Below are 24,155 nucleotides of genomic sequence, written 5' to 3'. Positions count from 1 at the left end.
AGTCAAATTTGTTTCAGATATTAAATGCAATATTATCCAATCTAATGTTTTGCACATAAAATAGTAGATAACACATAAGGTATTTCAGATTGCTTTCTCATGAACCTTAATGAATGAAGATATTTCAAATCTTTTTCTTTTCTACTACCTATTTGTAGTTAATAATTACTTGAAAGCCTGTCTACAATTTTAAAAAAAGTTATGTTAAAGGATAAGTTAGCTCCCTTCTCTGCATTTCCCACTGAGATATTAGATGTGTTTTTCTGACCAACTAATTGCTCAGATTTGTTATATTCCACTTTCCAATTGAAGAATCAATTCTGAGGTCTAGGTCCTTATTTTTAAAGATTTTTTTTTTTTCTTGATCCCTGACTTAAGGAAGGATCATCAATTATCTACAGAGAGTCTTAATCCTTCTATGCTTCTTTCCTTGCAGAGAAATGTCCTTGGTCAGATGTTGTTTGGTCCTTGAATGTTACCTCCTGGGTGGTGTAGCTGGGTGGCAGTCTTGCCTGAGACCTAGGCTGAGCTTCATCTAGCTGGGCTTCACCTTCCAGTGCAGGCTGCAGCCACCCAGCAGTGCCTTCCTGCACCAAGCTGCTCATCCGTCCTTGCAGAGGGAGCTGGACACTGTGCTCAGCCTACCCTGGAGAGTCAGCATTAAAACTGTTTGGGGGTTGTGATGAAATCTTGTCTCTCTTCAGTGGAGAAATGCATTCTAAAACACTTCTTCATAGCCAGAATTCTGCTGAAAGCTTGAGGTTACTAAATTCTCTGCAACCTCTGCTGGACTGAAATGTCTGAACATTTAACTGCATTCATAAATTGCTTGAGAATCTTTGTTCAAGGAGAAAAAATGCACTTCTGGCAGCTATAAAATAACATACATAGAATATCTTCACTGCTGTATTCTGCTCTTAAGGGACCACATTAAGAAAGAAACAGAAGCCTTCCTCACTTCCTGAAATTTGTTAAATATAAAAAGAAATGATCCCAGGAAATGCTTTGGGAAAGAACCCTGCTTATATAAACATGACATTAGATTATCTTGGAAAAAGAAAAAAAAAAAACACCACCAACAAACACACACACACACACACCAGCCTTTTTTGCTCTCTTTTTTGCTCCATTTCTGTAACTTCCATCATGGATTATTCTATTGTGAGACTTAATCCTGTAGATAAAATGACTCCTCTTTCTGCTGTGCTGACTTGGGTATATTGCATTATGCAGTAATTTTCTTTTAATCCTTATCAAATAAAAGGCATGCTAGGACGGTTTTGTTAAACTAGCTATCTATTATAGCTTTATTTTCTTCCAGCCAGTATCAGCAATGATGATTTTAGAAAACTTTTCTGTGACACCTCAACAGTGAATATGCAATATATTGTCTACTGCTTATAACATAATCTCTTTTTTTTTTCCTTCTCTAGAGGAATTTAATACAATTCATAGATACTAGCCAGACTGTGAGGATAACTATCTTTATTTTTAGCATCAATTTTTCAATCTCCATAATGTCAAGGGAGTGTGTTCAGTCTTAGTATGGGATTTAGTTGAGTTGTGTCTGAGTAAATCAAGGCTGAGTCTAGTGTAATAATGTTTAGTGTCATATTGTATAGTCTCATAGGTTTGGGGTGGGGAGGTGGGTTTAGTATTATATTACAGCCTAATGGGTGCTCATAGAAGATGTGGTGCAGCCAGTCCTGCACTGTTACCATCACGTCATGAGATTGTGAAAATGGGGGAGAAGGAAGGGAGAGATGTACTGTTCCACACAGGTTCTTATACTTTATTTTTTGTGTACACAATATATATACTTAAATATGTACTTCACAGACAGGTTTTTTTTTTTTTTTTTTTTTTTTTTTTTAGGGGGTGTGTGTTTGCTTGTTTCAAAATTGAGCCATAGTTAAGTTCTTGTTTAAGATTTAGAATAAAATGCAATTTTTAAATGTTTTTAAAGTGGACATAATAAGATGCCATTCTAGAATTTCTGCATTTTGGTGTCCACTTATGCTATCCCAAACAGCATACTTCATCCTTAACTGGGTGACACCGTCTCTGACAGAGGTGACAGCTGGTCTTTCTGCTCATATTCCACCTTTGATTCCCCTGTGGAGACCGGCACTGGCAGAGCTGATGCTGGAGTTGTAAGCATTAGTCTCAATGAAAATAAAGCAAGCTAGTTACATTATGTCTGTGTTTGCTCATGAGCAGGGTCTATACCCCCACTTTGTCCTCTAAGGAGTCAGGGACTCTTAATAAGTGTTAGCCAGTAATAAGGCATTATCAGTCAGGGCTCATCGTTGACTGGCATTGAACCAAGGGAATAAATGCAAGCTGAAGCTGATGGATAATGACTAATCTCAGCACCATCTGTCAGTGGTACATCTGTCCAAACCCTGTGGTTCTGCATCTTGTCTAGCACCACTTTGGATGAGGCTGAGCTGCCAACTTTGCTGCATCTTGGCTTTAAAAAAGAACCCTTTAGGAATGAGCTGCTGTATTGCTAAAAGGTTCCTGCTGTTGAGATGTTAGTGCATACCATATACAACCATTTCAGCAAATTCCAACTTTGTTCCCTAACAACAGTTATGTAGAAATATTTCACTGAAATGAATTGCTGTACAATACATCAACCTTGTCATATCTCCTAGACTCCCTGACTGCACAGATTAATCTTGGAGAGAGAAACATATTTCCCATACATTTACTGTTTGTGGAGTCCTATATAGAGAGAATGCGTGATGGTAAGGTATATGGTTTAGTCATCTCACTTGGAGGGCTGCATATTTCTCAGGGGTGATGAAGCCATGAATAAATAAGGTTATATCAAATGAATACTAACATACCCCACCACCATATATACAGCATAAGCTTGTGTTTTACAGAAAGGATTGAAGAAATACTTCAGAATTCTCAAAAAAAAAAATCTCCTTCAATTCTACTTTAATTCTTCAAGTTACAAACCCAGGTTACCTTAATGCAGCCTAGGAAAGAGAAAAATAACTATGCTTAAAATGCTTCTGACAGCTTTCTCATACACCAGAGTGTCACAAGCCTAAATCTGAATTGCAAAATCTACCAGAAGAAACAAATGTATTGCCATCTCTTGTCAAAACTGATTTTTAAATCATACTGGTAGACTCATCCATCCAAGCTTTTATTCTGTGGAGGAAGAGTAACTTTTAGCCCTCTTGTTCAGAGGTCTCAACAATCTTTTTTTACCCTTTTCTATAGGCCCACAGAGTGGCCTCTGACTCCTCTGGTAGACCAGCTCGTGGGGCACATGTGATCTGCAGGTGGGCAGTGAGACTGAGAGCAGAGCTCCTCTGAGGACCCACCAGGGGACAATCCCTGGCTGCAGAGCCATACACGGGTCTTACTCCTGCTTTGAATCAAGTGTGGTGTGGTCACTGCAACACATTGACCAGCTGCATAAGGTATAGAGTCAAGAAGCACGAGAAAGGTGCAGGCTTATACCACACAAGCATCCAAGGACATCTTCCTTGCTAAGGGAGAAGCATGGAGGAGATGACTGAGTTTGACATTGGGTGTAGATCTGGTGGTCTTCACATTTGAGAGACAAAACTCTGTGTACACCAGACTAATGGGAACCAAAAGAAATATAAATGCATTTCTAGTTGTCTAATATTCTCTAACTCCATTTGCAACAAATGCTATTAAAATAATGTTACATTTACCTTTGAAGTAAGACTTAGCTAGTTTGGGCATAAAATGAAATGTTTAACAGGACCAACTCTCAGAGAGTTAGTTGGCACTTTTGAATAGATTTCAGTGTTTAAAGGAAATCACTTAAAAACTGAGCCACCTGAGTACTTTTGACTTTCTCAGAATAATTCTAGATTAATGAGGGAGAAAGAGTGCCTTTTTTTTGTAGCTTTGTTCTGGTAAGTACAAATATTCTGAGAGAGCATGAGCACAGGAGACTTATGCACATTTATGGGAATTGTGAGATCTTCCATAATTTAACAAAGTTATCAGTGAAACTGCTGCAGAAAAGGTTATTTTTTATGAAAAAAAATAGTTTTGCTGTTTCAGCAGTCTGTCACTGATCCATGAGCTTTTTCAACAGGAAAATGTAGTGTTATAATTGATCTTTATGCTGATAGTTTAGGGCTGAAACATGAAAATAACACAGCATAATGAGGTAGTCTTGTGTGAAAATATTCAGATAAACAAATGTGATGTTAAACATTTCTCCACTGATGCTAGATTTCCATGGAACCAGCATGCAAACACTTAATTGCTTCTGAGCCATAAACATCCTCACAGCAAACAAAAGTCAAAATAACTTTTTAATTTCATTGTAACTTTTTCTCTCCTGTAGGCTTTTTGAAGTGGCTTACTTTTTTTTCTTTTCATTTTCAAGAAAAAAAGCACATATGAACCTGTTTTTATGTCAGTTTAAATGAGAAACAGAGCTCATTGCTGTCCTTTCTGACTAAGTTTAGTTGTCTCCATGTGAACTAGTTGTTTAGACTCTGGTTGAAGTGAAAGAAGGTCTAGGTGTGATTTGTAAAATATGAAACATCCTTGTTGGATGACATCCATATGGATGTCATTTGAGACATCCATATGAGGTTAGCAAATACAGCACAGGGCCAATGGAAGCCAGTGTTTGTCTCTGGAGTGGTGGGCAAAGGCCGGGGAGAATTTTTCTAATAGCACAAAACATATTGCTGTGGGCAATCAAATGGAGCACGTGAGTCAACTCTAGATAAACTTGCTACATGCTTTCTAGGCTCCTATGAAAACCATTTTCTCCCTTTATCTCTAACCATGCCCTTGCATCAACATAGGTGTCAAATTTTATCTTAGATGTCCTAGGATATCCTACCTGTCCGCAGCTGACACTGCAGAAGGACATTTCTGCTACAGATCTCACTTGCCCACCTTATGCATATATGCACCTCATATGGAACTAGATACCTGTGGTCAGGCAAATTAACAGTGACTTGATCTCCTTTGCCTATAGCATGAACTTACATACTTGTGGTGAAGTTCCCACTGACCAGAAAAGGGGAAACATAACACCCATTTTTAAAATGGAAAAAATGGAAGACTCGGGAAACTACAAGACAGTCAGTCTCACCTCTATGCCTGGCGAAATCATGGAGCAGATCATCCTGGAAAGTAAGCTAAGGTACTTGGAAAACAAAGATGTGATTGGTTTCAGCCAACCTTGCTTGCCAGGTTGAAAGGGGGAAATCATGCCTGACAAATTAGGTGGCTTTCTGTGACGGGGTTACAGCATTGGTGGATAAGGAAGACCAACTAACGTCATCTGCCTGTCATATGACACTGTCCTGCATGACATCCTTGTCTCTAAATTGAAGAGATATGAAATTGATGGATGGACCATTTGGTGGGTAAGGAACTGGCTGGATGGTCACTTCTGAGGTGTTCTGGTCAATGGTTTGGTATCCAAGTGGAGACCAGTGTTGAGTGGTTTTCCTCAAAGGCCAACACTGGGACCAGCACAATCTAACATCTTTGTCAAAGATAAGGACAAAGGGAATGAGTGCATCCTCAGCAAGTTTGTAGATGACACCAAATTGTGTGTTGCAGTTGACATACTGGAGGGAAGGGATGGATTCAGATGGACCTTGACAGGCTTGAGAGGCTGGCCCATGCAAACCTCATGAAGTTCATCAAGGCCAAATTCAACAAGGTCTGGGTCAGGCAATCCCAAGCACAAATACAGGCTGGGTGGAGAATGAATAGAGTGCAGCTCAGAGGAGAAGGACTAGCAGGTGTTGGTGGATGAGAAGCTCAATATGAGTCAGCAGTTGCAGCCCAGACATCCAACCATCCAGTCCTGGGCTGCATCAAAAGAAGTATTGCCAGCAAGCTGAGGGAGGTGATTCTCCCCCTTTATTCTGCCCTTATGAGACCGCACCTGGAATACTTAATTCAGCTCTAGGACCCCCGACATAAGAAGGATTTAGTTAAATTAGAACAAGTCCAGAGAAGGGTCATGTAGATGATCAGAGAGCTAAAGCACCTCTTCTGTGAAGATGAAGTGAGGGAGTTGGGGTTGTTCAGCCTTACAGCAGCCTTCCAGTAACTAAAAGAAGGTTATAGGAAAGCTGGATAAGGACTACTTATCATGGAATGTAGTGATAGGACAAGGGGCAACAGCTTTAAGCTAAAAGAGGGTAGATTTAGATTGGATATAAGGAAAGAATTATTTACTCTGAGGATGATGAGGCACTGGAACAGGCTGCCCAGAGAAGCTGTGGATGCCCCATCCCTGGAAGTGTTCAAGGCCAGGCTGGATGGGGCTTTGAGCAACCTGGTCTGGTGGGAGGTCTTCCTGTCCACAGCACTGCAGTTGAAAATAGATGATTTTAAGATCCCTTCCAACCCAAAACATTCTATGATTCTATGAAATCTACAGCGAAGTGTCAAAGTAATGATAATGAGGAGAAAAGACAACATCTAATATAGAGGGCAGATAAGGATCCAACTAGATCAGCCCAAACACATTTTTTATTAGAGGAACAGTAGCAATCTTCACCTCAACTGGTGCTATGTATTTATGGTAGTGTGCAGAACATCAGACTACTATTACACCATATCTAACAACTTATTGTATTAATACACACACAGCCTATCTGCAGTGGTAGAACTTTTCTGCTCCAGGTAATAGAAAGGAAGAGTAATTCCTGCTTCAGAAAACATGGCTGGATCATGGAATTTAATCCAGATCCTGGATTAGTGTCATGGATATTACATGTGCCTCCTCTCTCCTTTCCTTAGTATGGTGACTCAAATCTCCTGAATTTAAAGTTGTTTGGAAAGAGTACAATGACAGTATCTCTTCATCTCCTCCCCTTACATTCCTCAAATGTCAAAAACAGTTAAATCATTTTGGTAACACATGCAAATTCAGAGCATTATCCCTATCAACATGATTGGTTGATACATCTAAGATTGCACTTATTATCATAAATGTAAACACTAACTTCCTTCTCCAGATTCTCTAACCTTGCAAGACACTCTCCCTAGAATAAAATTTATGATTTAACTTGATTTTTTTTTTTTCTTGTGATATGCCTGGGTGTATCATTTGGAATGAAGAACCAAACAGCTTATAGCTAAATATCTGCTTTTAGGTGGCACTGAGCTCCAGTTCTTGATTGACTGATGCTCCACTGCTTGGTCCTCCTCAGTTTGCCATCAGACCATCTAGCTTCTGCTTAGCATCCAAATAATATTGCCAGGAGTACACTGCAGAGTACAATTTACAAATACAATCACTGCTGTACCTTCAACCAAAAGCCCTTACATATCTATGGTGTGGTCTACACTAACCAAAAGGCCTCCTTATAAGCAAATTGTTGCTGTTATTTTGTCTGTCTTATTAACTTTCTCAAATTCTCACTGTCTTTCATTTCCCCTTCTTTTTTTTCCCCTATTACTGTTCCATCTTCCCCTCCTTCCATTTTTACCTTTCTTCTTCCCTTCCCTTCCCTTCCCTTCCCTTCCCTTCCCTTCCCTTCCCTTCCCTTCCCTTCCCTTCCCTTCCCTTCCCTTCCCTTCCCTTCCCTTCCCTTCCCTTCCCTTCCCTTCCCTTCCCTTCCCTTCCCTTCCCTTCCCTTCCCTTCCCTTCCCTTCCCTTCCCTTCCTTCCCTTCCCTTCCCGAGGGGAGGACAGTCACTTGATTAAAAAAACTAGAAATTTAAAAGAAGAAAGAATTTTAGAGCAACATGATTCCCTCAATTGTTTTTCAGTTAACCATCACAGTAGTCTATACCTTGGTGTTTAATTAAGTGATTAGCTACATTAGTATCTAGTGCTTGTTAAAAGCTGTATGTTAAGTGCACATGATTGAGTTGCTCCACAACAGTATTACTGATGCGGATGGGAGTTGCAGCATTGCATCCCTGAGTGCTTTTTGACAGATTAGTGATGTGAACTACCAAGAGGCTAAAAACCAAAAGAACCTGTGAAAATAATGGAGATTGTTGTTTTAACTTTCATACCAATAGGCTGAAATAACAGTGGGCAGAGTTGTTGTTTTATGTGTGTGCTTTTTTTGTTTGTTTTATTTGTTGGTTTTTGTTTTATTTGGTTTTATTGTGGGGAAAAAAATGAAATAGATTAACAAAAAATAAAAGACACTGCCTTTTTCCATTAATTCTTTATCATCCAGTAGCTTTTCCTGTACAGATCATCCTGACAAATGCTTTTGATAAGGACTCAGACAAAGTCCTTGATTTTCTCTAGTGCTAATGAATTCAGTTCACTTGAATACAGCTTTGCTTAGCACCTACTCAGCCGTGTTGAAGCTTCACCTGGAGAACAAGGGATAGAAGAAGATATAGTATGAACTGTAGTTAAAACAAAATTTGGGATTCATCTTTTTTCAGCTGCCAAACTTCATAATGAACAGAAAGAGATCCTCCTGCTTTGTCCTGTGATTGCAAAGATGCCCACTACTTCTCTGGGCTTCAATTTACGTAGCAGTGAAATAGGACTTTCCCCTGAACTTTCTCAGGCAGAGCAGCATATATGCTGCATTTATATGAAATTCTGGAAGTGCTAATGAGTAGCTGGGATGTCCCTGCTGCTGACCATGACCCTGCTGTGCTAAGTGCTCAGAGTCACATAGATGGCTCGGTTCCAAAAATAGGCATTTCTTTCAATGTAAGAGAAGAGGTGATGAGTGGATAAAGGGGGACAGATTGAAATCTGTAACCTACATGCTTTGGTACATTATCATTTGACTTTGTGCCACAAGACAGTTGAAAGTCAGCTGAAAATGAAGATGCATCTTAGCTGGAATATTCTAGATCCCTTCCCTTTGTACAGAGGGCAGGTCCGTCAACTATGGGACCCTCAAAAAATCAGGAAAAAGAGCATCTTTTTCACAAATCATGCTTAGTAGTTTCTTATGGCACTATCTGAGGAAATGTGGTTTAGCCCTGGCAGGCAGATCAGCCCCACACAGCCACTTGCTCACTCTTGCCAGGTGGGATGGGGGAGAGAATCAGAAGGGTAAAAGTGCAAGAACTCATGGGTTGAGATAAAAACAGTTTCCTATGTAAAAGCAGCGTGCACAAGCAAAGCCAAACAAGGAATTCACTTGCCGCTTCCCATCAGCAGGCAGGTGTTCAGCCTCTTCCAGGAGAGCAGGGCTCATCACATGTAACAGTTAGGAAGACAAATGCAATCACTTCAAATGCCCTCCTCCCCTTCTTTACCCCAGATTTTATTGCTGAGCACAACACCACATGATATGGGACATCCCTTCAGTCAATCTGGGTCATCTGTCCTGTCTGTCCCCTCCCAACTCCTTGTGCACCCCCAGCCTCCTTCCTTGCAGGGAAGAACGAGAAGCTGAAAAGTCCTTGGCAATGTGTGTAAGTGCTGCTCTGCAACTACCAAAACATCGGTGTGTTATCACAAATCCAAGACACAGCTTCATAAAAATCTCTATGAAGAAAATTAACTCTATCCTAGCCAAAACCAAGACAGGAAGCTTCTGATTATTCCATCAAGCCATACATGCTCACCCTCCAAACGCTTTTCTAGCCAGACTGCAAAAAGAAAAAAATGTCAGAAAAAGAGACTTGAACAGCACAGAGCCTGGATGAATTTGCTGTAAATTTGGTCCTCTACCTTCACCACTTTTGACACATATACTGGTTTCATTGCTCTGCCTTGAGTGAGTTTTGATCTAGTGCAGTGTGTTTTATGGAACAGTCTGCACAGTCACCTCCAGAGATTGCACGCTGCATTTTGCTATTCACTGCTTTTAAGCTGGGATTTTGCCTCTGCGGAGAAGAGAATGGATGCAGGTGCTCATTAGATGATGGTACTTTTGCATAGATATCAGTATGTTATTCACATGGGTTTACAGGAAGACAACATCTAGTAGCCCTACAGACTGATGCACAGACAACTGAAATGAGCCCTTCTAGAGCAAAGCCCTGGAGACAGAGGAATGAGACTTTGCATCTGGTGAATCCAACAGCTGCCCTATTTCTGCTTTAACTGTTAGCTGAAAGTCCATAAGTGATTAACCTATGAGCCAACATACAGAGAATTGAGAGTGTTGGCTGACACAAGATGACATTGAAATGACCAAGGTGTTGCCTTTCTTCTCAACTCTGGAGCCCAGGTGACATACACACAGTATTAGGGATATCCCAGAGAGATCAGAGACCACCTCTTAAAGAAATCTGTGGAGGAATGTGTTTGCATGAACATTATTTTGGTGTTAATACAACACCAAATAAATGCTATGTAAATGGATATTGCAGCTGTAATCCTATTAATAGAGGCAGTAGAAGAAAAGAGCCATATCTGTGTAGGAAGAACAGTATCTCTGTAAGCTAATATCATCTTTTTTTAGTTGTGCAAAGAATTCCAGATAATATTTAACTTTTTATGTTATTTATAATATTTTCTTTTTGCCTTTGATGTTTGCTTAAGAGCCTTTTCTCTCTGAACACTGGCTGGCAAACATTAGCATCTGCTTATCAATATTTTAGCTAAGTTTCTCTGAAGCCCAATGTCATGTAACGCTTTTGGGGCAGATAGAGCCTTGGCTCACATACCAGCAGAGAGTTAAGCTGAAGGCAGGGAAGGGAGAGCTACACAGAAGGTTGCCCAGCAGCCCCCTTTCCCAACAGAAGAGTGCAAGGAAAAAAACAGACAACACTGCCCAGCACCATCAGTGGCTGGCACAGGATGCCAGCCGCCTGAATGCTGTCAGGCTTTCTGAGGCAGGAGAGGAGGGGTGTTATCCATTCTCTGAGTTAGCGTTGTCCGAAGGCATCCTTCACAGTGAGGTGAGCGTCACTCAAAACTTATTGTACACTCCTCACCTTTAATATTCTGCAGGTGCAGTCTTCAGTTAGGGATGAGATGGATTTGCCAGAAAACAGCAGCAAAGAGCACAGAGGAACTCAGATATTTTTCTGGATTCAGACCTTATTTATTTATTTATTTATTTATTTATTTTTATCCCTATAAGAAGCTAACATAAAAAACTAAACACAAATGCTCTTAAGTTTAGAGATGTGGATGTTGAATTTTGAATCGAAATTCCAGCTTTCTTCACTTTAGGGCATTCAGATTCAGCACATTAGAGCAAAAGAGGCTTGAACTGTCAGTTCTCATTTTTTTAATATTGTACCAAGCTGGTAGGAAATATCTGCAACACTTGCTAAGATATGTACTTTCCCTTACTGTTCCAACTGATGAAGTTCAAAAACTGCAACACACTTCGGAAAAAGGTCTCATTTTTGGCCAAACAGAGCTAGTTAAGAAATATTAGGTCTGATCATGATTTTTTAATTTTCAGATCACACAGAGACAAAAGTACAGGAGTCCCAGAAGGAGCTCTGGTCTGCTTAGTCTAAATCTTCCCTTCACCTGCAAGATAGTACATGCTGCCATGGCAGCTCCTGCCACTCTTAAATGAGCATAACGTGTGCTCCCATCCATGTAAACAGGAAGTTAATTACCAGGGGCCAGAACCATTGCACAGTCCTGCCTGAACCTATCATCAAGCAGGTGTTGCTGTAGACACAGACTTGTAGCAGGACTAAGATGAGCATTTCGTACCAGAATTGGCTTTGGCGGTTGAAGTCAATTCCCTCACTGTAGTAGGTACAAGATATCCCCAAATGAGCTCAAAGGTCCTTGCTCCTCTCTTGTTTCTGAGGTTCATATCAGTCAGAATAGAAGAAATTAAAATCAGGGTGGTGGAGAAATATAGCTAAAATGATGTGACCCCCAAGGTAAGTGAACACATTGCAAGCATCTCTGGTAATGTGAAGGGTTGCCATGGTATATTCTGAGTAAAAATGAAATGTCAAAATGAATGCAAGAGGGCCAAATTATAATGATAATAATATGGCAAGCACCAAATTATCAAATGGCTATCCAGCAAGACTTTGTTGCTGCTGCAATTTGTCTGAATGAGAAGATCGTTACAGCAGGGACTATGGACAATTACAACACATTAAAATGTTAGTGGCTTATTCCGAATGTATTTGTTGAAAACATAGGTGCAAGTGGAACTTTAAAGATACTAAAGAAACTTAAGAAACTAAGTGAAGGATACCCTTCACTTCTCGTCAACCATGTTCTAAGTGAGATGCCCAGTAAAATAACAGTAATGTTGTAATGCAAACTGAAAAAAATACGAAATTAAACTTTCTGTATATCTATCTGAATTTCTGTCTTTACAGCCCTGGGCTGTCCCCTTGTTGTATATGAATTGTGGCAGTTTGGCTGAGGATCACATACTGTTTTTTTTCTGTAAGACTGTTTCATTCAGTGCCCTGGGTGGACAGCACTCAGTGATTGAGTGGATCCACAATATTTTTGTTTTACCCTCATATTACAGTGCATGGCCCATGGACACATTTACTTCATATTGCTCAAATCCCTTCATGTGACAGAGTCACAAATGTTCTCAGGGGATCTTTCTATGGTCTTACTCATTATAAGCTTTATTTACTCAGTATATTTTGCTGCAAGGGGTGATATTATCGGCATTTTATACATGGAGAAAGGCATACAGATTAAAATTGACCTTTAATTTGGTCAGTTAGTTTGAGGCACCAAAGACCGTATCTTTTAGTGTATTTAGTACAATGACTAATCTAGCTTTAGCTAGGAATATTCATCAAGGATAGGGCCAGGATCATTTTCAAGCTGTGTTAATCACAAGACCATTTTTTTCCTTACAGAAATTCTTATTCCCCTTCGATACAAACTTTTCAGCTTGTTACAGCTGCATTGAAGGAGTTTACATGAGAAATCTGAGTCATCCCAAAACATGGTCCATATCATGCAACTTTTATTCTGGTATTTTCTGCTTTCTGAATGATGCCACTGTTTGAGTTAGTGTAGAAACTTGGGGATGATAATAGGTTTATATCTTTCATGTTCTTCAGATGGCATTAGAAGTAAAGCATGAACGTTACATGCAACTCAACACCGTCATGTTCAACCTTTGGATGGTTTTGGAAGTTCGCCTTAAATCTAGTTATTTTACTGTACCATTCACTGAAGGCAGAGCAGTGTGGGCTGCAGCAGCACAAGCAAAACGGTGCTCAGGTCGTGGCTGCAACAGAGCCACCCCAGTCTCCCTGATGAGAACAGCTGGAGGGAAGCAGATGGCACCAGGTGTCCAGCATAATGCCTTGACATGATCAGGAGGAAAACTAATGAACAGTTATTGTCACTCACCCTTACTCCTACATCTTCCTACATCTTCTTGGCATTTCTTAGAATAACACTAGATGCCTCTTGGCAGCTGTCACATTATCCCTTCCCCAGACAAGGAAATAGGAAACTAACTGTTATGGCTTTAACTGGTTGCAGGGCCACATTTCTCCTAGCAACTTTTAACCTCAGAGCAGAGAGCTGCTTTAGATCTTGTCAATATACGTTCCCTTAAGATAAAAATAATTAAAGTTTATATCGAGTCAACATTTTTATCTAATCTGCTTCTTTCCATGCCTTTATCCTCTCCAAACACTAGGTTCCTCATTACATACTTAAACCCTTAGTCTTCTCCTACATCCTTTTCAATGCTGGTGCTCACTGCCCAAATCTGCTGTCCTCTATGGACTTAGTGCCTTGGTTTCCTTACCACACACCACCCCATAGCAGTGCTGTTTTATACTCAGAGCCTGGTTCTTTGCCCCAGTCTTTCCACCCCTGCTCTGCCTTTTCATGCCATCTGTCAGAGTCACTTTTCTGCTGGCCTGTTTCCTGTATCCATCCCAAAGCCCTGTTGACTTTCAGACCCCTCTGCCAGCAGCTGTGTAGCTGCCAGTGTCCTCTCTCCCAGTTTTCCTCAGGCCTCTTCTTTGCAGTCCCTTCTGGTAAAACCCCCATTGCTCATCTTACTTGGTTTTCCTCTTCCTTATCCCCATCTATGTCCATTTTAATCCTTCATCTCACCCTGTGTCAGCGCTGTTCCTGTCTGGGCAGCCTCAGCTCCTGTGCCCAGCACTGCATGGCTGGGGCCAGCAGCCACAGCAACAGAGCTCTGCTGTCCAGCCAAAGTCCAGAAAAGCTGTGAACAACTGGACGCAGGGGATTGTAATGCAAACTGGCAGATGAGTTTAACTGGCATCACTATTCCCTCTGCCAGTGCTGGTGCCATCTGTAACTGTCGATAGAGAGCAGAAGACAGCTGACGTGTGTCAGAATTACCTGTCCTTACACAATGAAACCATTTGCTAAAGATCTATTTACCCAAGAGTTGGCTAAATTGCAGAGTTCCTTCTGCTTAAGTCTATATCTTTGACATGCAGCTCGTATAAAGCTAAACATCTGGGACAAATAAAAAACAATGGAGAACCATCTGGAAAAAAAATGTTCAAATAAAGTGAAACTTATTTGGACTGTTGTCCCCACCAAACAATCCATGTTTCTCTACCAACACAGATAATAAAATCAAGACTGTTGAAAAACACATGTATCAAAATTCAAGGAGACAACTGCCTACCTGAGCTTGTCTACCTGAGTGTTTATCTGATGGCCTTATGAAATGCCTTATCTTCAAAGCAATCACACTGCAAGAGGGCTGTCCTGTTTCTCATGAACAGATAATTGTTGTGATGTAGGATTTGTGCATAGAGATTTTATTCTGTTATTGATTGAAAATCTATCATGTAGGCAAATGGAATTGCTGAATTAGCTAAGACATTGCCAAATGTTCAGCTAAAAGGGAGCATCACGTGTCAGTGAAAAAATGTGGAGCTTGCCTGCAATCATTATATTCTTTGAATTTGTCCTTGCATCTTCTAGTATATGGTCCGTGCCTTTCAAAACAACAAGGGATCTGGGGAGGAAATCATGGGGGAGCAAACATAAAGAAAAAGAACTAGCTGGATAAGACAGTTTACAATCTAATAACTTATCATTTTGAGACATGTTAATTATGATTCTTGCACTCTTAAGAAAGCTTGGAATATTTTAAAGTACAACGCTGCCACATAAAACCATAACCAGTCTGAAGCTTTAAGATAATGATCCATCTAGTGACATCCCTGCATTCTAGCCCAGGCCTAACTCTTCACAGGAATGTGCTAAAATCTCTGCAATCAACAGCTGGGGAGTCATCAGAGTGTTTTTTTTTTTTTTCCCCAAACCTCCAGGTAGTTAATAGATGACATATAGATGTTGTCTTTCTGTTACTGCTTATCCTTTTTAACATCCTGATAAGCTCTCTAACCAGTGGGAATGTAAATATGATAGATTAAAAATAAACAAGATTCAAGAACTTAACATTTCCCTTTATCAGTTATAAAAGGTTGCCTTTGAATATCAACAAATAATTTCACTATGTTTAGCTGTTTTTGTTTCATTTCATTCATAAAGACAAAGAAAATAACTTCAAAGTAAAACAAGGTGTGAAAACTTTAGGCTAGCAATATTTATTATATGTTCCGTCTTTTTACGTAGTAGAAAACAGATAATCTGAATCAATAGTCCCCACGAAGGAGCTGTTTTGGACTGGAACTGTCAATAATGAGAGAGATAAATTTTATTCACAGAATAAAAGTTATTATGCTCTCCCCATAATCAGGTCTCCCAGTGGTTAATTACTGCCACAACTAAATATTGGCACATTGCTTCCACTCTGAATGTTTTTAGTTTAAATTTCTAGCTCTTTGATACTGTCTTTGTCTTTTTCTTCTAGGTTAAAGATTTCATAAACATTCTGATGAAGTGAATTTAATTTTGATTATTTAATGGAAAACAGTGTCCTTCAATAATTCTTCCTTATTCTGACAACTGTTCTAAAGTTAAATAGTACAAAAGGTGTATTGAATCTACAAAAGATTCACTGAAGGTACAATGGTCATTAGACAAAATCCTTTTAAATAGAAACCCAGTATTCTAGGACAGCCAATAACGCACTGGGAGAGAAACCATCTGCCTGTAGCAATGCCACAGGATGTATACACAAGAATCTGTTCCTCAGTGGACACCAGGGTGCAAAATACTGAGAATAAAAAGAAATGCAAATGCAATTGACAATATCCAGGAGGACAAAACAGCCTGAAGAGCCTAAGCATGAGATCTGCCACGAATCTTCAATACTACTGCAGAGCACTCCCCAAAGGGACAGATGGTACGAAATTCTGCAGTCATATCTGGTTAACCTGAATGTATCTTTAAAATCAATATTACATATCTTTTTAGACTGGTTATCACCTTTTCAGTGGTTATCATCTTTTAGAATGTGCTCAGGTAAATTGATAAATCAGACCTATACTACCTTTATCTGGTTCTTTCCCAGGGAAGAAGCTGTGTTTCTAAAGGTCTACTTAATCCCACTCCATAGACATAATAATTTATCATTTTCGTTACTAGAAGTAAATGAAACAGAGGAAGAATGCATTTTTTAATACATATTTTAAAACCTATTCTAAATTGCTTTTATTTTAAAAGTTTTTTTTTTTTTTCATTAGAGATTTTAATTTCAATTTTGCATGATTTAAGAGGGTAAAATCCAAATGTTAAAGGCAGAATATTTCGTTGTGTGCAGCTACTGTGTACCAGCAGCAGCATGTACCAATCCTCTAAGGAAGGATTCCTTCTGGGCAGGCTCCTGGACCTCCCGTGGTCTCCACTTTTGGGTAACGGGTCTTACTCTCTTAGAAGCCACAGATCAAGATTTTTAATGTCACATACAATAGCACTTTGAACTTTTTAATAGAGGGTGAGATTTCTGGAGGATTCAGCAGGAAAATGGGTTTCTAGGCAGTGAGGTGAGTTAGATGGGAGTCATAGATCTGCAGCATGGGAGTACACAAGCAGAAATGAAGCTGAGGCTTTATACCCCTGTCAATAAACCTTTTATCAGGCTAAGGTTTTTATGAATGAGGGCTCACTTGTGCAGTCCAGGAAAGAGAAGCTTTACTTGTTTATGATACCTGTATGGCAACTATCTGAGATTTCCTCTCCCTGGTGAGTCATACTAATGTAAGCAGAAAACTGAATCAATACTGTGACCTTCCTCACTAGATACACATACTGCATAGATATAATGATTTATCTCATGTTTAAAGTGCAGACTGTTTAAAAACAATGAGACCCAAATAAAATATGATTCACATACCAAAATTCAATTAAAATAGCACTGACCCCAAGAGCTGCAGTTCCCTCATGGAAGGGGGATCCAGTTCATTACATTAGTCATTTTGTTCAGTCATTTTGATCAGTCCTAGATCAGGAAAAAGTCTCTGATATCATAGCACTGAGAGCTGCAATTCTTTGGGATTTCCAACACGTGAAACGGAAAAAATACATACCTGCTTCAGGAGGGGGCAACCAGGGCTTTCTCCTTGCTCAAACACTGTATTGGGCAATCTTAACATGAAAGCATTGTGATGCAGCTCTGGAAGCAGAATCCAGAAGCCTGATGCTCCCTCTCTGTCTCCACATGAACATCCTGATCCTTACGCTAGCCTGAGCCAGGTCCTTCAGGCAGGATGAGCAGAGGGGCACTTGGTCTGTGGACTCCAGGGGAGTTTGTGTCACTGTCTGAGTAAGAACTGAGGAACTTTATTCATTAAAAAATGAGGTATCTACAGATTTCAGGCACTGACAGAGCCAGACAGCAGCTGAGCAGAGTTGTCAGGGTTCTATATTTGAACTGGAGTCCGGAGAGGCAGTTGGGTAGGATGACAGTGTGACAAATGTGACAGGTTTACACAGATCTTCACTTTCTCTTCAGAAATATAGTTAACAGGTTTTGCAATTACACAGGGTGCAGATGCGAGCTGTATTTCATGCCATGACTTCAGTTGTCTGACTCTCACACTACATCGGTAAGAGAATCCAGGTGATCTGTGCTTTAGCAACTTCTTATGCCATCCTTTCCCTGACATCGCCAGCAAAGCTCTTCCCCCTCCCTGTTTCTCTTCCCCTCCCTTAGCCAACAGGCACTTTAAATATACAAGTACAGCTGAAACTTTCATTTAGATTGCTGACGACTGGCACCACAGTTATTATATCCACAGACTGACAGTTCCTGCTGATTGGTGCCAGTCAATTCAGAAAGCAATATCGCTTTGATATATCAACCTGGCAACTGCCTGCAGGAAGCTATTCTAGTCTTTCTCTCAGAATTTCACTCTAAGAAATATGCTCCTTTCAACAGGATTTTTCAGGGAAAGAAAGGCAGAGCATTTAAGAGAGGGGATGGGAAGCTCAGTATGCCCCCCATTGCCTTAAACAAGAGCACCTTTTTTCTTATTGAGGAGGTAGTAACTCTACAGGAGACAAAGACCCTAAGAAGAGCCTTTACTCCAGCATTTTACACACTTGAAAAATCCAGGTCTTATTCATAGAGAAAGGAAAGGGTTTTTTAAAAATTTACCTCTGACCTATACATCCTTTATGAAGAATTTGACATGTTGGTGTTTTAAGAATATGTTGTTTGATGTCTCAGTGCAGGCTCTGTTGTGGAGTTGGAGGGTCAAGGAGTCAAGATGCTACGGAGCAAAAACCATTGGGAGAGTTGAGCTCTGCAGCACTTGAGCTGGGAGGGGTAGGAGAGAGTTCCCTGGGATAGTTACAGCACTCAGCTGCCAAGTCAGGGGACAGTCCACTTGACTGTGTGGGAATCTGCCTATAATATTTGCAGATGAAGAGTAAAGACAAAACCATAAGTTCTGAGAGTTTATCTCAAAGAGTGAAACTAACACAATCAGACTATATAAAAAACAAACAAACAATAACAGGTAAATAGTTTTCATTTAAACTGTGTAGAAGGAAGGAAATCTGAAATCAAGGAGTTGTAGAACCAGAGTACAATTAGATCAGTCACTACATATTCATATATATGTTTCCACTGATGACCTAGTAAGAAGCTAATTGTGTTTTCTTGTTCCTGACTACCAAAGTACCTTCTAAATTTTCCGAAGGACAGCCTCAAACAACCCTAGCCATGACTGGCTCTTCCCAGTCTTAATTTGAACAGTAGTCTCAGGACAGAAATTTTCCCTCTGTCCCATGGCATAAGTGAAATCTGAACTTGTGTTCCCTATGAAAACATCTGGGCTAACCTGCAGGGGGACCCTGACACATACAGAAGAACATTTTTGGGATCTATCTCTTGGCTCTCCTGTGGTTCCCCTGCTTAGCTTTTTTTTTTTTTTTTCTGGCACTTAAGAAAGATTCACTTGAGTTCCTGGGGAAGAACGGCATGGCTACCTCTTATTTCTAACAGCCTTTCCTACTCCTAAGTAACAGCTTTTCATAGAGGCAGGTTATTCTCACAATAGCAACGCAAGCCAGAGCCTGTGGTTCAGTCTGAAAGCTTTGGGAACAGACTAGGGTATATGCTGTGAAGTGTTTTGCTAGAATTGCCAATAGCAAGTGACCAAGGACTTTCCAGAAATGCAGGCGGCTGCTTATGATTTCTCCATCTTCTGTGAATGTGATTGCATTCCCTTTAGCTACTGTGTGTATCATCCTTCCATTTAGAGTTATTTTCTTAAGTGTATCTGGAGGGCAGTGGAAGGCTTTTAGTGAAGCTGTATTGCATGCTTCAGTAGTGCTGTATGAGAATATTCATTCAATGGTTTATTTAAGAAGGAAGCAGATGTTTTTGACATGTCAGAAATGTAAGAACATTTTATCTTGGTGAACTGCTTCTATCTGTTTCTACAGATATTATTCACCTGTTCATGTCTCCGAAGAAAGACAGCATTTACAAGCAGCAGAGAACTCCTCCTGAATTCTCCAATGTGCTGCTGCAGACAGAGGTCAGAGCATCCCTCTGCACTTTGTTATTAACACAGTTGTAGATGGAGCTGATGGCAACATCTATTATTCTAAATCCTATTAATTGAATGCCCAGTTAAAAATATCTTTTTTTTTTTTTTTAAAGATTACTGTATAGCTACTAGATATAGTGACTTAAAGGTCAGTTCTTCAGCTCATTTTCCCAAAGATTTGTAATGATCTCCTTGCAACAATGAGAAGACAGTTTCTTCATCTTCTTACCCTTCCTATTCCTGCTTTCACCTCTTGCCCCCTTTGTTACGGTGTAACATTTTACACTTTATCTACCTCTGCATACAGCCAGAAAAGTAATTGTCTCCTTCTTCAGCTCACCTACAAATGAGATGCCATCATGTAAAAGAGGCTTTATTATCTCGTTTCTTTCAAACCTACTGTTACCTGCATGAAGTTCTATTTCTGAATGACTTCATTGCCAAGAAGCTAGAATATGAGGTAAGTGACAGATCTCTGTATCTGCACACCCTCACATCCTCATTTGCATGCATAAAAATGAGTGAGAAAAAGAAAAAAAATGTTATATTGCCATGTGACTACTAAGGCAGCTGCATATAATATTAAGAAATGAAGGCTTCTAGTGTTTGTGTGGGAGCTGGAAGAACATATAAAATGTTTCTGTCCAATTATCAGGTAGGTTGATTAATGGATTACTACTACTTAAGTGGAGCATGGGAGAATCAATGGTTTATGGTCAGGCCACTTGTCAATGTAGTGCAGGTGTTACGTTTGCAAAGCTGTACATGTACACTGCATCTGAAAGGAGCAGTACTAGTTGCCTTTCCTGATACTCACCCTAACAGCACTATGAGACAGTTTATCCTGCACAGGTAAATGCATCTTATCACACACACTGTGAACAATTTCCGATATTTATCAAATGGAATATTGAAATGAATCTCCTGTCTTCTTTCTGGTTATTCGATTAAGGAAAATTTGCATATATTTTTTTTCTAATTCAGAAGCGTATAAAAATCCCTCTATAGAACAATATTTTTGATGGTATCAAAGATGATTTAAAGAGTCCTCTGTTGGGGGGAAGAGAAAATTTGGTACTATTCTTGTACTTGAATTACCTTTCCTAGACAAGTCAGAAAATGCACCCAAGGAAAACAAAAAGGTGACAAGGAAAAATGTTTTTATTGCTCTTTTTGATGCTGACTCCCTTTTACACCCTCTGTTACAGAAATGCAGCACCTGGTCAGATGGTCTGCTCTTGTAGCTGGCAAGTCCTTCCAAGTGTCTAGCTGCTGAAGGCGTTTTATCTCACTGTGTCAGTCATGGCTAACAACAAAGCAGCAAAATTGGTAAACGCTACAAGCATGTTTTTTTGTTGTTGTTGTTTTGTTTTGTTTTTGTTTTTGTTGTTGCTTGTTTGTTTTTTAGTCACACAATGAGGGATGGAGATTTTAAAAGAAATAGAAAAAAAAGCTGGAGATGGAAATGACCCCTTGGGAATGGTGGTAAGGTACGTGTTCTTTCCTAAGCATTTCATAAATGTGGGCTGAGATGGTGAGACTGCCATAGCTGGATATCACTGAGAGATCCCAAGAACTAGTAAGCTTTAGCAGCACTGGGAGGACACCGTGGTGTTCGGGATAAGGAAAAAGCCATGAAGGCTTAGCTTGCTTCTGGTATCCCATGCACCCCTGCATTTGCTATCAATGAAATTTCCACTCAAAATGGCCAACAGTCTTGTTTGAGAAATTTAAATTTAAAACATATGGATAATTAATACTTTTTTCTAGTCTGTTCTTGAATACCCAGTTAATATTTCATCCTATGTGAAACAGTCTCTATATGTTGAGCTAAACAGGGAGCATATTTTACAATTTTCTATGGTAGAAGGGGAAAAGGCAAAGACATTCCAGGTAATTCACAGGAAATCTGAAATACTTAGATGAATTAACAATCTGGTTTATAGTGTGGGCAATGCCAGCCATGTCTGGGTGTGTACGATGCCATTGAAGATGGGAGTGAAAGAGGAGCACAAGAAAAGAAGAGAAAAAAAATCTGCAGACTTAAATTCAAGATTTTTATAAATGGCCATTACTCTACTGATTTTACAGGCTGGTTTCACAAAGCCTGGAATTCAGGCACTTCACTTGTCTTCAGACACTTCACAGCGTCTTCTACACTGACTCAGAGGAGCTGGTACCACAAGACCTGTTGCATAAATACTTCACCTGCGTTTCTCCCACAGCAACAAAGAGCTGTGAGAGTGTTGTTAATAATGAGTCAGACCACTGAATTCTCTGTAAGTGCTTTCAGGATAGCATAGCAAATTTATAAATTCTTAACGTTTTCCAGCTAATGGTCTCATAGCAAGAATACCTTCACAAATTCCACTCATAGATATTTGTAAACCTCACTGTTAATGGCAAATATTATTTTGGTTTTGTCAGTTGCATTTGTAGACAGGCTACATTGTTGACAAGGTTTTTCTGTTGTTTTTTTCCTAGAGCTACCCTGTACATTTTCAAATGAACTATTTCTTCATAATAAAATATGTCAAACTTCACTTTTGCAGTGAATGAACGAGATGCTGCATTGAAGTGACTTGGGAAAACTTTAGAAACTGAAGTGTCCCTAGAATTAAAACATGAATTTAGGAAGTTTGTCCTAAAACTTGGGTTAAACATCAAAGATTCCCCCCCCCCCGCCCCCCCCCCCCAAAATGATAAAGGATACTCTCTGTAGATGATATTCAGGGATAATTAAAGACATTTGATAACCTTCTTGTTTCTCACAGTTCTGCATTCAAGCTTGGTAAAGTTCCCCTGACACACTGGCCAGGTGCATAGATTTACTTGAGAATAGATACTTCTGAAAATTGTGAGAGACACAACCCGAAGCTGATTTGGTCTTTTTTCCTACGCTTGACAAGCTCAAGGCCTGATTTGAAATTGCTTAGAAGGCTTCCAAAAAGATCCAAATTCTAGAGGCACTGTCATTAGTGCTTCAAAAGGTGGCAGTCTGCCTTTGAGTTGCAAGGGAAAGCATGCTCTGAAAGCAAAGGAATCAAGTGGTGAACAATACATAAATTTCAGTACCACAAAGTACTAAACACCCTGCTACTGCTACAGTAAAGCATTTAAATTAATGACCAGTCCCTTCCTGAAAATGAACACATTCAAACATGCTGGGCTGGACCGAACCAAAATCTTTGTCACTTTGCAGAGCTGGGCTCAGGAATGAGATATGGGACACATATCTGGGTTATTTTGGTCATTTCCAGTAGTAGCCTTCATAATTGGTTTCCCATAGTAGGGTCAGGATAATTGTTCTCTATTTATCTGTTTCCAACATCGTATGGTGAACACTGATCAGCTGCTGAAGTACAACTGGGGCCTCATTGAGAAGCTTGCACTGCAAGAAAGAACAAGAGATAGATAGAGAGAAAATATAAGAAATCAGGTAAAGCATCCAGGATGTGATGAACCATGTATCTATATGTGCCAAAATAATAGTAATAAAAAATAATTAAAAAAAAAACAAAGAATGCAATGTCCTAGTTTTTCAGTACTCAGATTAAAACCTGAGATTTTTAGAAAATAACCTACATTTGTCTTCCAATAATTGGCCTTCATCTGCTGCTTCGAGATATGTACTGAAGTATGAAATGAAGGAATTCAAAATCAGCAGTCACTTTGAACAACATAACTGTTCTAAGTACAGAACAATCTCAATTATATCTCTGTGTATATAGTTGTGTGTACATATATATATATTGTATATATATGCTGTTTTCATGTTCATGAAAGAGGAACTTTTTTTCAGACACTATAAGGATAATTCTGAGTGGATAATTCAACACCAATCCCTTCTATTACAATTAAGAATGGGTCCTCACAGTAAGAGAAAAAATGCTTTGTGTAGCCTCAAAATTATGCCATATCTGCAAAAATCTTGTCAGTACTAGGTTAAAAGTTGGACCTCTTAGAGGTCTTTTCCAGCCTGAATGTTTCTGTGATTCTATGAAAATTGGGATGTTCAAGGAAAAGGAAATGTATGTCTGGAATTGTGCAGTCTGTTGGTGTTAGAGACTACATGTCCTTAATGGTTTGATGTTCTACATGAATAAGACATGATTAAGAAGGTGGTTCCTATCCAGTTTGCTTTATGGTAAAAACACAAAATGTATTTAGAATATCACTTTTGTGATCATGATTATCCATTCATAGTTCAAAGCTTGTGCTATTCCCTTCCCTTCCCTTCCCTTCCCTTCCCTTCCCTTCCCTTCCCTTCCCTTCCCTTCCCTTCCCTTCCCTTCCCTTCCCTTCCCTTCCCTTCCCTTCCCTTCCCTTCCCTTCCCTTCCCCAAAACAACAAGAT

At 39.7% G+C, this 24,155-nt stretch overlaps 2 long non-coding RNA genes across 4 annotated transcripts; one reads left to right on the top strand and one right to left on the bottom strand.

Annotated features, from left to right (window-relative positions):
- Positions 1-8,161: 8,161 nt before the first annotated feature.
- On the bottom strand, positions 8,162-13,191 carry LOC121066794. Its single transcript, XR_005817960.1, has 3 exons — positions 13,054-13,191; positions 11,608-11,702; positions 8,162-8,327 (listed from the first exon to the last, which is right to left on the bottom strand). It is a non-coding gene; the product is annotated as an uncharacterized LOC121066794 (long non-coding RNA).
- A 4,256-nt stretch (positions 13,192-17,447) lies between these two features.
- Positions 17,448-21,185, top strand: LOC121066787. 3 transcript variants are annotated; one of them, XR_005817951.1, is made up of 5 exons: positions 17,448-17,563; positions 17,785-17,846; positions 19,722-19,787; positions 20,135-20,259; positions 21,008-21,185. It is a non-coding gene; the product is annotated as an uncharacterized LOC121066787 (long non-coding RNA). The 3 variants fall into 3 exon arrangements; XR_005817950.1 differs by having other exon boundaries at positions 17,448-17,694; XR_005817949.1 differs by having other exon boundaries at positions 17,448-17,846.
- The last annotated feature ends 2,970 nt before the right edge of the window (positions 21,186-24,155 follow it).

This window comes from Cygnus olor, chromosome 1 (genome assembly GCF_009769625.2).
Source record: "Cygnus olor isolate bCygOlo1 chromosome 1, bCygOlo1.pri.v2, whole genome shotgun sequence".
NCBI lineage: Eukaryota > Metazoa > Chordata > Aves > Anseriformes > Anatidae > Cygnus > Cygnus olor.
This window is presented reverse-complemented; position numbering and strand designations above follow the sequence as displayed.